This window comes from Canis lupus, chromosome 1, assembly GCF_011100685.1.
Source record: "Canis lupus familiaris isolate Mischka breed German Shepherd chromosome 1, alternate assembly UU_Cfam_GSD_1.0, whole genome shotgun sequence".
NCBI lineage: Eukaryota > Metazoa > Chordata > Mammalia > Carnivora > Canidae > Canis > Canis lupus.
In genome coordinates, this window is record NC_049222.1 from 112070630 (window position 1) to 112084459 (window position 13830).

At 39.0% G+C, this 13830-nt stretch overlaps 1 pseudogene; it reads left to right on the top strand.

The window, feature by feature from the left end:
• The first annotated feature begins 5363 nt into the window (after positions 1–5363).
• Positions 5364–6450, top strand: LOC100686117 (annotated as a pseudogene).
• Positions 6451–13830: the final 7380 nt, after the last annotated feature.

Here is a 13830-nt window from a genome sequence, read left to right on the forward strand (position 1 = left end):
AAGAGGAGAGATCACGACCAACACCAAGGAAATACAAACAATTTTAAGAACACATTATGAGCAACTAAATGCCAACAAATTAAGCAATCTGGAAGAATTGGACGCATTCCTGTAAACTTATAAACTACCAAAACTGAAACAGGAAGAAATAGAAAACTTGAACAGACCAAAAACCAGCAAGGAAATTGAAACGGTTATCAAAAATCTCCCAACAAACAAGAGTCTAGGGCCAGATGGTTTTCCAGGGGAGTTCTACCAAACACTTAAAGAACTAATATCTATCCTTCTGTTTCAGTATATGTGCTGCCAAACTGAGCATATCTTCTGAAGCTGTTTCAAAATACAGAAATGGAAGGAAAACTTCCAAACTCGTTCTGTGAGACCAGCATTACCTTGATCCCCAAATCAGACAAAGCCCTCATTAAACAAGAGAATTACAGACTGATAACCCTGATGAACATGGATGCCAAAATTCTCACCAAGATACTAGCCAATAGAATCCAACAGTACTTTAAAGGGATTATTCACCATAACCAAGTGGGATTTATTCCTGAGCTGCAAGAATGGTCCAACATTTGCAAATCAATCAATATTATATGTTACATTAATAAAAGAAAGGACAAGAACCATATGATGCTCTTAACTGATGCAGAAAAAGCATTTGACAAAATACAAAGACTTTCTTGATTAAAATTCTCCACAGTGTAGGGATGGAGGGAACATACCTCAATATCATAAAAGCCATGTATTAGAAGCCCACAGTGAATATCATTCTCAATGGAGAAAAACTGAGAGCTTTTCCCCTAAGGTCAGGAACACCACAGGGATGCCCACTCTCACCACTGTTGTTCACAACAGTACTAGAAATCCTAGCCTCAGCAATCAGACAACAAAAAGAAATAAAAGACATTCAAATTGACAAAGAAGTCAAACTCTCCCTCTTTGCCGATGACATGATACTATATGTGGAAAACTCAAAAGACTCCACCCCAAAATTGCTAGAACTCATTCAGGGATTCACCAACATGGCAGGATATAAAATCAATGCACAGAAATCAGTTGCATATCTATAGATTAACAATGAGACAGAAGAAACAGAAATTAAGGAATCAACCTCATTTACAATTGCACCAAAAACCATACGATACCTAGGAATAGATCTAATCAAAGAGGTAAAGGATCTCTACTCTAAAAACCACAGAACACTTATGAAAGAAATTGAGGAAGACACAAACAAATGGAAAAACATTCCAAGCTCATGGATTGGAAGAATAAATATTGTGAAAATACCTATGCTACCCAGAGCAATCTACACATTCAATGGAATCCCTATCAAAATGCCATCAACATTTTTCACAGAGCTGAAACAAATAATCCTAAAATTTGTATGGAACTAGCAAAGACTCTAAATAGCCAAGAAGAAAACCAAAGCTGGTGGCATCACAATGCCAGACGTCAAGCTCTGTTACAAAGCTGTAATCATCAAGACAGTATGGTACTGGCACAAAAACAGACATGTAGATCAAAGGAACAGAATCCAGAAGGGAACCTCAACTCTATGGTCAACTAATCTTTGACCAAGCAGGAAAGAATATCCAATGGAAAAATGACAGTCTATTCAATAAATAGTGCTGGGAAAATTGGACATCCACATTTAAAAGAATGAAACTGGACATTTTCTTACACCATACACAAAAATAAATTCAAAATGAATGAAAGACTAAATGTGAGACAAGAATCTATCAAAATCCTAGGGGAGAACACAGGCAACAACCTCTTCGACCTCAGCCACAGCAACTTCTTGCCCGTCATGTCTCCAAAGGAAAGTGAAGTAAAAGCAAAAATGAACTATTGGGACTTCATCGAGATAAAAGGCTTCTGCACAGCAAAAACAGACAACAAAACTAAAAGGCAACCTACAGGGAGAAGATATTTGCAAATGACATATCAGATAAAGGGCTAGTATCCAAAATCTACAAAGAACTGGGCAGCCCACGTGGCTCAGTGTTTTAGCGCTGCCTTCAGCCCAGGGCCTGATCCTAGAGACCCGGGATCGAGTCCCACATTGGGCTCCCTGCATGGAGCTTGCTTCTCCCTCTGACTGTGTCTCTGCCTCTCTCTCTGTGTGTGTCTCTCATGAATAAATAAGTAAAAGTAAATAAATAAATAAATAAATAAATAATAAATAAATAAACAAATAAAATCTACAAAGAACTTATCAAACTCAACAAAAAAACAAAGAATCCAGTCAAGAAATGGGCAGAAGACATGGATAGATATTCCTCCAAAGAAGACATACAAATGGCCAACAGACACATTTAAAAATGTTCCACATCGGGCAACCCCGGGTGGCTCAGCGGTTTAGCGCCGCCTTCGGCCCAGGGCCTGATCCTGGAGACCTGGATTGAGTCCCGCGTCAGGCTCCCTGCGTGGAACCTGCTTCTCCCTCTGCCTGTGTCTCTGCCTCTGTGTGTGTGTGTGTCTCTCATGAATAAATAAATAAATAAAATCTTTAAAAAAAATGTTCCACATCACTTGGCATCAGGTAAATACAAATCAAAACCCCAAGAGATACCATCTCACACCGATCAGAATGGCTAAAATTAAAAGTCAGGAAACAACAATGTTGGTGAGGATGCAGAGAAAGAGGAACCCTCGTACACTGTTGTTGGGAGTACAAGCTGGTACAGCCACTCTGGAAAACAGTATTGAGGTTCCTCAAGAAGTTAAAAATAGAGCTACCCCTATGACCCAGAAATTGCACTATTAAATATTTACCCCAAAGATACAAATGTAGTGATCCAAGTAGGCACCTACACCCCAATGTTCACAGAGGCAATGTCCACAATAGCCCAACTGTGGAAAGAGCCAAGATGTCTATCAACAGAAGAATTGATAAAGAAGATGTGAGATAAATATCCAGATAGATAGATAGAGATAGAGATAGATATAATGGAATACTACTCAGCCATCAGAAAGAATGAACACTTACCGTTGACATCAATGTGAATGGAAGTGGAGGGATTATGCTGAGCAATAAAGTCAATCAGAGAAAGATAATATGGTTTCCCTCTTATATGCAATATAAGAAACAGTGCAAAGGATCATAGGAGAAGGGAGGGAAACCTGAATGGGAAGTCATCAGGGAGGGAGAAAAACCATGAGAGACTCTTAACTATAGAAACAAACAGGATTGCTGGAGGGGAGCAGGGTGGATGGGTAATTGGGTGGAGGGCCTTAAGGAGGGAACATGATGTGATGAGCACTGGGTGTTATATGCAACTGATAAACTATTGAACACTACATCTGATACTAATGATGTAATATATGTTGGCTAATTGAATTTGAATTTTAAAAAAGAAAGAAGATGTTAAAACAAAACGAAATGAAAAGATTACAGTATTTCTCCTTCAAAGTGAGCATAATAGTACACTTTACCAGAAGAGGGCGCGAGTGGGACATTTAGAAGCAAGAGGACCGACTTTGAGAACTACCCCCATCCCCAACAATCAACAAAAACAATAAATCAAGCATACAAAAACAATAATTTGTAATGATTGTCAATTCCCACAGTGTGAACAGTCCAATCATGGCCAATTTCTAGCTACCAAAGTAGTATCACTAAAAGTGGAGCTAGAAAGGGATGTGCAGTAGTACACAATCATATGGTATTTCTGTCATACAGACACTATAGACATAATCTCAAGAGCACAGATAATTAATAAGAAAGTGATTCGTTTGACTCTGTTACCTTAGTTTTTAATATATTTATTTACATTTACATAATTAAAAAATAATGGTTGTGTTTAACACAAGTCTCAAATTCTCTGAGAATCTGCCAGTAGGAACTGGCTTCTGCACACCCGTGCATCCATCTACCACCACTCCATTATATCAGGCACCCAAGCGCCTAGGCACCCCCCCAACACATCCCCCCACACACTGCCTCTGGTGTTCCCAGTGCTACTCCAAGGGCTGGGGCACCTCAGCGGCCACCACTGCCTTACTGACACTCGTCCTGGATGTGTACTCAGTGACCTGACGCTGAAATACTCCACAGTGCAAGGCTGGCACAAGCCAACACCTGTGCATTGGGACACCAACTACAACTACCAGGAACTCCCCAAGCCAGGCCATTCAATGACCCTTACGTTTTCTAGTATCCTGCTTTTCTGGCACTGAGCTACATTTCCCATAGGCCACCGCGCCTTGGGTCTCTGAAGTCCCCTAGAGCATTCTCATGGTTCTTGGGTTCGCATGTGAGCAGAAATCAACTCAGATTGAGAAGACATTGACTCAGGCACAGAGGGCTGTAGGAATGCTGGCCTTGGCCCACAGTGGGAGTAGGAGGAAGGAGGTGCTGGAGGTGAACATGAGCAGCTGAAGAAGGTGATGGTGTGGCAGACTTGAGGGTGACAAGGGCAAAATAGGGTCAGAGTGTCTCCCTAGTCACACGTGATGGAGCAACAGGTGTGAGACAAGACTGGAGTGTGTCTCTGTTATGGTGAGGCACAAATATGGTAGTAGAGGTTGTGTGTGAACATTGTGTGTGATAGACTCAAGAGTGTGTCTCACTGTGTGAAAGGTGATGTTGCATTTGCATGACTGCACATGACAGGCCAAGGATGTCCTATTTTGGGCAGAGTGGTATGTGTGTGCATTGAAATCATTTAGCTTTTCAAAAATGGCCCACAGAGAGGGAAGAGGAGAGTCACATTGAGAAAAGACCCCTTACCAACTCCAGGATTTTTATTTAGGAGTGAAGCAAATGATATCTACCATTTGCTTTTAATGGTTCATTAGAGATGATAGATAGATAGATAGATAGATAGATAGATAGATAGATAGATAGATGATAGATAGCAAAAACAACCACAAATTATTCACTTTTGTTACTGCCCTTCCACAAAGACTGTCTGCTAGCCTTGTGACTCGTTCTGGCCAATGGGACAAGTTAGCAAACATAACTTGAGCAGAGGCATGAAAAGCACTTGTTTATTGGAAGTTGCCCTTTCTTGCTACCCTTTGGAACCTTGCCACTCCCATATGAAAGAAGTCCTGTCTAGCCTGCTGAAGGTTGAAAGACCATTTAGAGGAGAACTAGGCCTGGATGACAGCCAGCCAAGTACTAGTCTTGTAACTGAGGTCATCTTAGATCATCCAGCCACCATTGGATCCACCAGCTGACCATAGACACATGATAGATCGTAGGAGAGATGGATCAAGTCAACGCATACTAAAACATAAAATGGAGCTGCCATCTTGCATCCCCGCGTGTGTGCACCTAATTTCAGCTGGTCCGCCAGAGATCCCCTGAGCACCAACCCTATTCCCCAGCATGGTCCCATTTCCACTCCAACAAGATGAAAGAAGCTATCACGAACCAGGAGAAACTCGCCAAACTGCAAGCACAAGTGCGCATTGGTGGAAAAGGAACTGCTCACCAAAAGAAGGTGGTTCATAGAACAGCTACAGCAGATGATAAAAACTTCAGTTCTCCTTAAAGAAGTTAGGGGTAAACAATATCTCTGGTATTGAAGAAGTGAATGTGTTCACAAGCCAAGGAACAGTGATCCACTTTAACAACCCTAAAGTTCAGGCATCGCTGGCAGTGAACACTTTCACCATTGCAGGCCATGCTGAGACAAAGCAGCTGACAGAAATGCTATTCAGTATCTTAAACCAGCTTGGTGCAGACAGTCTGACTAGTTTAAGAAGATTGGCTGAAGCTCTGCCCAAACAATCTGTGGATGGAGAAGCACCACTTGCTACCGGAGAGGAGGATGATGATGAAGTTCCAGATCTTGTGGAGAATTTTTTTCCTTTTTTTTAAATTTTTAATTGGAGTTCAATTTGCCAACATATATCATATCACCCAGTGCTCATCCTGTCAAGTGCCCCCCTCAGTGCCCATCACCCAGTCACCCCAACCCCCCGCCCACCTCCCTTTCCACTACCCCTTGTTCGCTTCCCGGAGTTAGGAATCTCTCATGTTCTGTCATCCAACCTGATATTTTCACTCATTTTCTCTCCTTTCCCCTTTATTCCCTTTCACTATTTGTTATATTCCCCAAATGAATGAGACCATATAATGTTTGTCCTTCTCTGATTGACTTATTTTACTCAGCGTAATACCTTCCACTTCCATATCTTGTGGAGAATTTTGATGAAGCTTCCAAGAATGAAGCAAACTGAATTGAGTCAACTTCTGAAGAAGATAAAACTTGAAGAAGTTACTGGGAGCTGCTATTTTATATTATGACTGCTTTTTAAAATTTTGTTCATGGATCTGTTAAAATCTAGATCTCTAATATTTTTAAGCCCAAGCCCCTTGGACACTGCAGCTCTTTTCAGTTTTTGCTTATACACAATTCATTCTTTGCAGCTAATTAAGCTGAAGAAGCCTGGGAATAAAGTTTGAAACAAGGTTAATAAAGTTCTTTGCCTAGGGAAAAAAATTAAAATAAAAAAAACATAAAATGCTTGTTGTTTTAAGCCACTAAGTTTTATTTGCAGTTTGTTATGCATCAAAAGCTAAATGATGTAGAAACATAGATAAACAAATACGACAAATGCTAATAATTTCTATCTAGATGGTAGATATATAGACAATCATTGAACTAATATTTCAAAAGCTTTGCACCTTTAAATTTTTTCACAATAAAACTTGGGAAAATAGCCTTTATTTTCATGATATCATGATTCTCTACCATTCCATATAATCCTTTGTTTCAAATCTAACCTATGAAGCATTGCTTATATTATGTTAATTCAAAATATTCACTTCTTGACTTTCTTTTAGAACTTTGTTAAGCAAAAAGGATAATATTTAGTAATTCTTTATTAACATATTTTAGACCTGTATCAGAACTACATAAATGCTGCCAAAGAAGGGTTTGGCCATGCTGTTGGGGTCTAATAGCCTTCTATATGTCTGCTGTAATTTTTAAAAAATATTTTTTCTTGTTAAAATACTCATATCTTGGAGAAACCTGGGTGGTTCAGCGGTTTAGTGCCTGCCTTCAGCCTAGGGTGTGATCGTGGAGTCCCGATATTGAGTACCACATGGGGCTCCCTGCATGGAGCCTACTTTTCCCTCTCTCTCTGTCTCTCATGAATAAACAAACGAGAGACATTTATTCATGTCTCTCTCTCTCTGTATCTGTCTCTCATGAATACATAAATGAAATCTTTAAAAAAATACCTATCCTTCTCAAATTATTCCCCAAAATTGAAGAAGATGAAACACATCCAAACTCATTTTGCTAAGTGAATGTTACCCTGATACCAAAAACAAAGACACTACAAAAAACCAAAAGACCAATATCTCTGATGAACATAGGTGCAAAAATTTTCAACAAAATATCAGCAACCTGAATTCAATAATACATTAAAAGGATCATATACCATGGCCAAGCAGGTTTGATTCCAGGAACGCAAGAATAGTTTAACATCCACAAATCAATTGATCTGATACACAACGTTAACAACATGAAAGATAAAAATCATATGAACATTTCAATAGATACAGAAAAAGCATGTGACAAAATTCAACATCCATTATAACAGAAATTCTATTTAAAAAAGTGGATATAGAATGAATGTACCTCAACAAAATAAAGGCCATATACGACAAACTCACAACTAACATTATACTCAATAGTGAAGAGCTGAAAGCTTTTCCTCTAAGATCAGAAACAAGACAAGGATGCCCACTCTCACCGCTTTTATTCAACATAGTATTGGAATTGTCCTAGCCACAGCAATTTGGCAAGAAAAAGACATAAAAGTCATCCAAATTAGAAGAAAGAAGTAAAACTGCCACTATTTGCAGATGACATGATACTATATATATAAAACCCAAAAGATGCTATAAAAGAAAACCCTATTAGAACTAATAAATGAATTTAGTGAAGTTGTGAGATACAAAATTAGTATATAGAAAAATGCTGCATTTCTATATACTAATAATGAACTATCAAAAAGAGAAATTAAGAAAACAATCCCATTTACAGTTGTATCAAAAAAAATAAATGCCTAGGAATAAATTTAACCGAGGAGTTAGAAGACCTGTACTCTCAAAACTATAAGACATTGATGAAAGAAATTGAAAACAACATAAATAAATGAAAAGATATACCATGTTCATTGATTAGAAGAATTAGTGTTGTTAAAATGTCCATACTATTCAAAGCAACCATAGATTCAATGCAATTCCTATCAAAATACCAATGGCATTTTTCACAGAACTAGAACAAATAATCCTAAAATTTTTATGGAACCACAAAAGACCCTCAATAGCCAAAGAAATCTTGAGAAAAAACAAAGATGGAGATATCCCACTCCCTGATTTCAAACTATACTACAAAGTTATAAAAATTAAAGCATTCTGGTACTGGCACAAAAACAGGAACAGAGATCAATGGATCAGAATAGAGCCCAGAAATAAGTCCACACTTATATGATCAATTAATTTATGACAAATGAGGCAAGGACATACAATGCAGGGGGTGTAGGGGAATGGTCTCTTCAACAAATGGCGTTGGGAAAACTGGACTGCTACATCCAAAAGAATGAAACTAAACCACCTTCTTACACCATATACCAAAATAAACTCAAAACTGATTAAAGACTTAAATGTAAGATCTGAAACCATAAAACTTCTAGAAAAAAACACACCCAGTAAGCTTTTTGACATCAGTCTAAGCAATATTTTTTAAAATATTGAATTTATTTATTCATGAGAGACACAGAGAGAGGCAGAGACATAGGCAGAAGGAGAAGCAGACTCCCTGTGGGGAGCCCAATGCAGGACTTGATCCCAGGACCCCAAGATCATGACCTGAGCCAAAGGCAGATGCTCAACCACTGAGCCACACAGGTGCCACTAAGCAATATTTTTTTTTTGGTGTTTCCCCATATAAGGGAAACAAAAGCAAAAATAAACAAATGGGACTACAGCAAACTAAAAAGCTTTTGCACAGTGAAGGAAACCATCAACAAAATGAAAAAGCAACCTACTGGTCCAGAGAGATGAGGATAGACAAAAATTTTACACACCTGACCAGACCCCCCACTTCCCAATAGTCAAAATCATGAAGAGGGGGAGAGAAGGCCAGGTGGATGCCAGAAATCCGAAATCCACTCCTCCCCAAGCACAAGCACCAGAACCGATGCCCAACCCACTGCCTGCTCCTTCACTTCTTTCAGAGAGCTGAAAGGCAACAACAGACAAAGCCCGTATTATAGGAGGAAAAGACAGGAGACTGAGATGAAGGAACAGGAGGAGGTGGAGGTGGAGGTGGAAGGTTGGAAGGTAATGGATAAGAAAAAAGAAAAGAGGGACGCCTGGGTGGCTCAGTGGTTGAGTGTCTGCCTTTTGCTCAGGGCGTGATCCCCGGTTTCTGGGGTCCAGTCCTGCACCAGGCTCCCCAAGAAGAGCCTGCTTCTCCCTCTGTCTGTGTCTCTGCCTCTCTCTGTGTCTCTCATGAATAAATAAATAAATCTTTAGAAAAAAAAGAAAAGAAAAAGCAACCTATTAAATGGGAAAGATACTTGCAAATGATATATCCAAGAAGTTGATACTCAAAATATATAAAGAACTCATACAACTCAATGTCTAAAACGACCTGGGCAGAGGGCCTGAATAGACATCGTTCCAGAGAAAGTATCTGGACATATCAAAAGATGCTCAATCTCACTCATGATCAGGGGAATGCAAATGAAAACCGTGGTAAGATACGACCTCACATCTGTCAGAATGGCCAGTATCAAAAAGACAAGAAATAGCAAGTGTTGGCAAGGATGTGGAAAAAAGGGAACCTTCATGCACAATGGGTCATAATGGTAAATTAATGTAAATTTGTGCAGCCACTATGAAAAACAGTATGAAGTTTCCTCAAAAAAAATTCTTTTAAATCTAATTACCATGCAATCACAAAAAAAAAAAAAAAAAAAAAAAAAAAGAATTATCACACAATCTAGCAATTCCACTTCTGGGTACTTATCCAAAGAAAACAAAACACTAAGTTGGAAAGATACATGTACCCCTAAGTTAATTGCTGCATTATTTACAATAGCCAAGATATGGAAGCATCTAAGTGTCCATTGATGGATAAATGGATAAAGAAGTTATATATATATAACTTCTAATATTATGGAATATTACTCAACCCTTAAAAACGAAAAAAATGAAATCTTGCCTTTGTGACTAGGATGGATAAGTGGATAAAGAATTTATATATATAACTTATATATATATATATATATATATATATATATATATACAATGGAATATTACTCAACCCTTAAAAATGAAATCTTGCCTTTGTGACTACATAATGGACCTACACGGTAGTATGCTATGTCAAATAAGTCAGACAGAGAAAGACAAATATTATCTTATTTCACTTAAATGTGGAATCTAAAAATAAAACAAACAAACAAAACAGAAAGACTCAAATACAGAGAACAAGCTAGTAGTTGGCAAAGGACGGGGCAGGGAAAAGAGGGGATTGAAATAGATGAAAGAGATTAAGAGGTACAAACTTACAGTTATAAAATAAGTCAGAGGAATGTAATGTACAGCACAGAAAATATAGTCAATAATATTGTAATAACTTTGGTGACAGAGGGTAACAGACCAATTGCGGTGATCATTTCATAATGCATAAAAACATTGAACACTATCTTGCACACCTGAAACTAGTATCATAGTGTATGTCAATTATAATTGAATTTTAAAAACATTAAAACTAATGGAAGATAGGCAAGGCCTACAGTAAATACTATAAAATACTGGCTTTGAAAAATTGAAGACATAAATAAATGGACAGATATATCATATTCATGGATAGGAAGACTCTGTATTTTTGGCCTGTCAGTGCTCCCCCAAATGAATCTATAGATTCAACACAATTCTAATAAAAATGCCAGCCAGCTTTTTAAAATATAAATTGACAAGATAATTCTAAAATTTATATAGAAAGGCTTAGAGTAGCCCTGACGATCTTTAAGAAAAAGGAGGAAGACTTATACCACTTTATTTCAAGATTTATTCTAGAGCTACACTAATTTAGTTACCATTGTAAAGACCTAAGGATAAACAAATACATTGATGGAATAAACCATATAACAATGAATATGCCCTGGTAGCAACCAAACAGAACCAATAATGGCTACAGAGTTATGCAATGTCCTGTAGGTCCCCTGCACTGTCTCGGTTTTGTTGACAAGTTTTGAGGAGGCCCAGAGTGGCTGGTGAGGAGCTAAGCTGGTTGGAGTTGGAGGCGGTGGGGGAGCAATGGACTGCCTGCCTGAGAGCTACAAGGTCTCCAGGGAGACCAGCGTGGATGCAGTGAACATGGCCAGAGAAATCAGGGGAAGACAAGAGTAGATTTGCCAGATAGAGCACATAAAAATACAGGACACTGGGCCACTTGGCTGGCTCAGTCAGTAGAGCATGTGATTTATAATCTTGGGGTTGTAAGTTTGAGCCCCACGTTGGGTGTAGGGATTACTTTAAAAAAATAAAATCTTAAAAAAAAAGGACACCTAATAAAATTTGAATTTTAGATAATTAGGTAAGTATGCACCATAAAATATTTGGGACCTACTTCTACTAAAAATTATCCACTGCTTACCAGAAATACACATTTAAATTCACATCCTATATTTTATCTGGCAACCTCAGGCAACGGGCAGTAGAATGGACTCAGGAAAGAAAGGCCAGGAAATGAGAGGCAAGGGAAGGTCAGCTTGGAGAGAGTTGGAAGCTGGAAGGAAGCAAAGAGAAAGAGATGAAAGGAGGTGGGTGGGAGTGAAAAGCAAAGCTGGGGAAATAGTTCTAGAAGTGAAAGAGAAGTAGGAGGAAGAAGGTTGTGCCTGAGGAGGAGGAGGAGGGGGAGTGAGGTAATCTATGATGGGTGAGAGGTGGAAGGGCAGAGAAGGAGATCCTTGGAAAAGGTAGAGAAGTTTGGAATACAGAGGGATATTGGCACATTCAGAAGATTGTGGATAGGGGCGTCTGGGGGGCTCAGTCGGTTGGGCATCTGCCTTCGGCTCAGGTCATGATCTTAGGGTATTGGAATAGAGAGCCCTTCGATTGGCTCTCTGCTCAGCGGGGAGTCTGCTTCTCCCTCTCACTCCCCCACTGTGTACTCTCTCTCTCTCTCTTCCTCTCTCTCATAAATAGATGATAGATAGATGATAGATGATAGATAGATAGATAGATAGATAGATAGATAGATAGATAGATAGATAGTTGTGGATAGAAATGGAGGAACTCAGGGGTCCAGGGAGACTCTTCTGAGTGTTCTTCCTAGCACTCACCTGAGATCCTCTGGTCCCTCCCCACACCAGTGCAGGTTGCGGGTGGGTGTATACACTGGTGTGGCCAAAATATAGCCAAGTCCTCCCTGAAGTTCAACCATATCACCTCCTACAATTAGAGACTATGATCCCACCCCTCATTCTGACCCATTCCTGGAAACCTCAGTCTCGTTAGTTCTCAGGAACCTGGAAGGTCAAAGAGGGCAGGGCTCCCAGAGTACAGAAATTCCTGCCCTTCCTCACATCTGAAGGGAGCAAAAGAACTCAGGGAAGAAGAAGGTTTCTCTTGAGAACACACAGTAAATGCAGGGTAGGGACTAGGGACTAGGCTCTAGTCCCTTTCTCACACCTGATCACCTTCCAACAACTCCTTCCACTTTGATTGCCTACCCCTGACCTCAAACATCCCTTTAGATGGCCATAAAATTTTCTTTAATTCCCAAGTCCTGCTCCTCCTGGCTGTGGATCACTTCCTAGAAGCTTTCTGTCTTCCACTTTGTTATGAACCAATCCTCCTCCCACAACTGCCCCATCTGTGTGTGGCTTTCCACAGTCACCATGTACAGTTGTTCATGTTGGACAATGCACAAGAGCACTATACCTAAGGAGGTGCCACTCATATCACAAACATCTTTATTACTTTGAAAAAAATTTTAAATATTTGTGTATTATCTTACTCTTTTGCTGACTGCAAAGTAAATTATAAATAATTTACCAGCATTTATAAACCAGCAGATGGCAGCAAAGTGTCTTGATCCAACAAGGTTGATTGCTACTATTCCTCTTCCAAATCAGTTTGAAAATGTAAGGACCTTTTATAGGGACACAGGTAAACTGGACTTATCATGGTGATCATTGTGGTGATCATCAGCAATATACACAAATACCGAGTCATTACATTTTACAACTGCAATTAATATTATACATATCAATTAAACCTCAATAAAAATAATTTAAAAATTAATAAAAACATATTTTAAAAAATACAAAAGAGAAAGAAAGAAAATGGGAAGACCTCATTGATCTCATATTGTCTAAAATAGCCTGTGCTTTTGCACTAGGATTTGCTTTTCACCTGATGTGCAGAACATCTTTTAAAAAATATCACCTTTCTTCCACAATAGGTTTGCCCCCAGAACACAGGTGTCATGAAAAACACCACTAAACCTAAACCAAAATGGAAAAGGAAATGACTTATGTCAACATCGTTGTCACTGGACACTTAGATTTGGGAAAGTCTATCACTATTGGTCATCTTATCTACAATTGTGGTAGGATTGATAAAAAAAAAAACTATTGAAAATTTTGAAAAGGAAGATGCTGGGATGAGAAAGGGCTCCTTCAAGTATACCTGGATCTTGGATAAACTGAAAGCTGAACATGAACTCGAACCATTGATATCTCCCTGTGGAAATTCGAGACCAGCAAAGTAATATGTGGTCATCATTGATTCCTCAGGGCACAGAGACTTTATCAAAACCATGATTACAGGGGATCCCT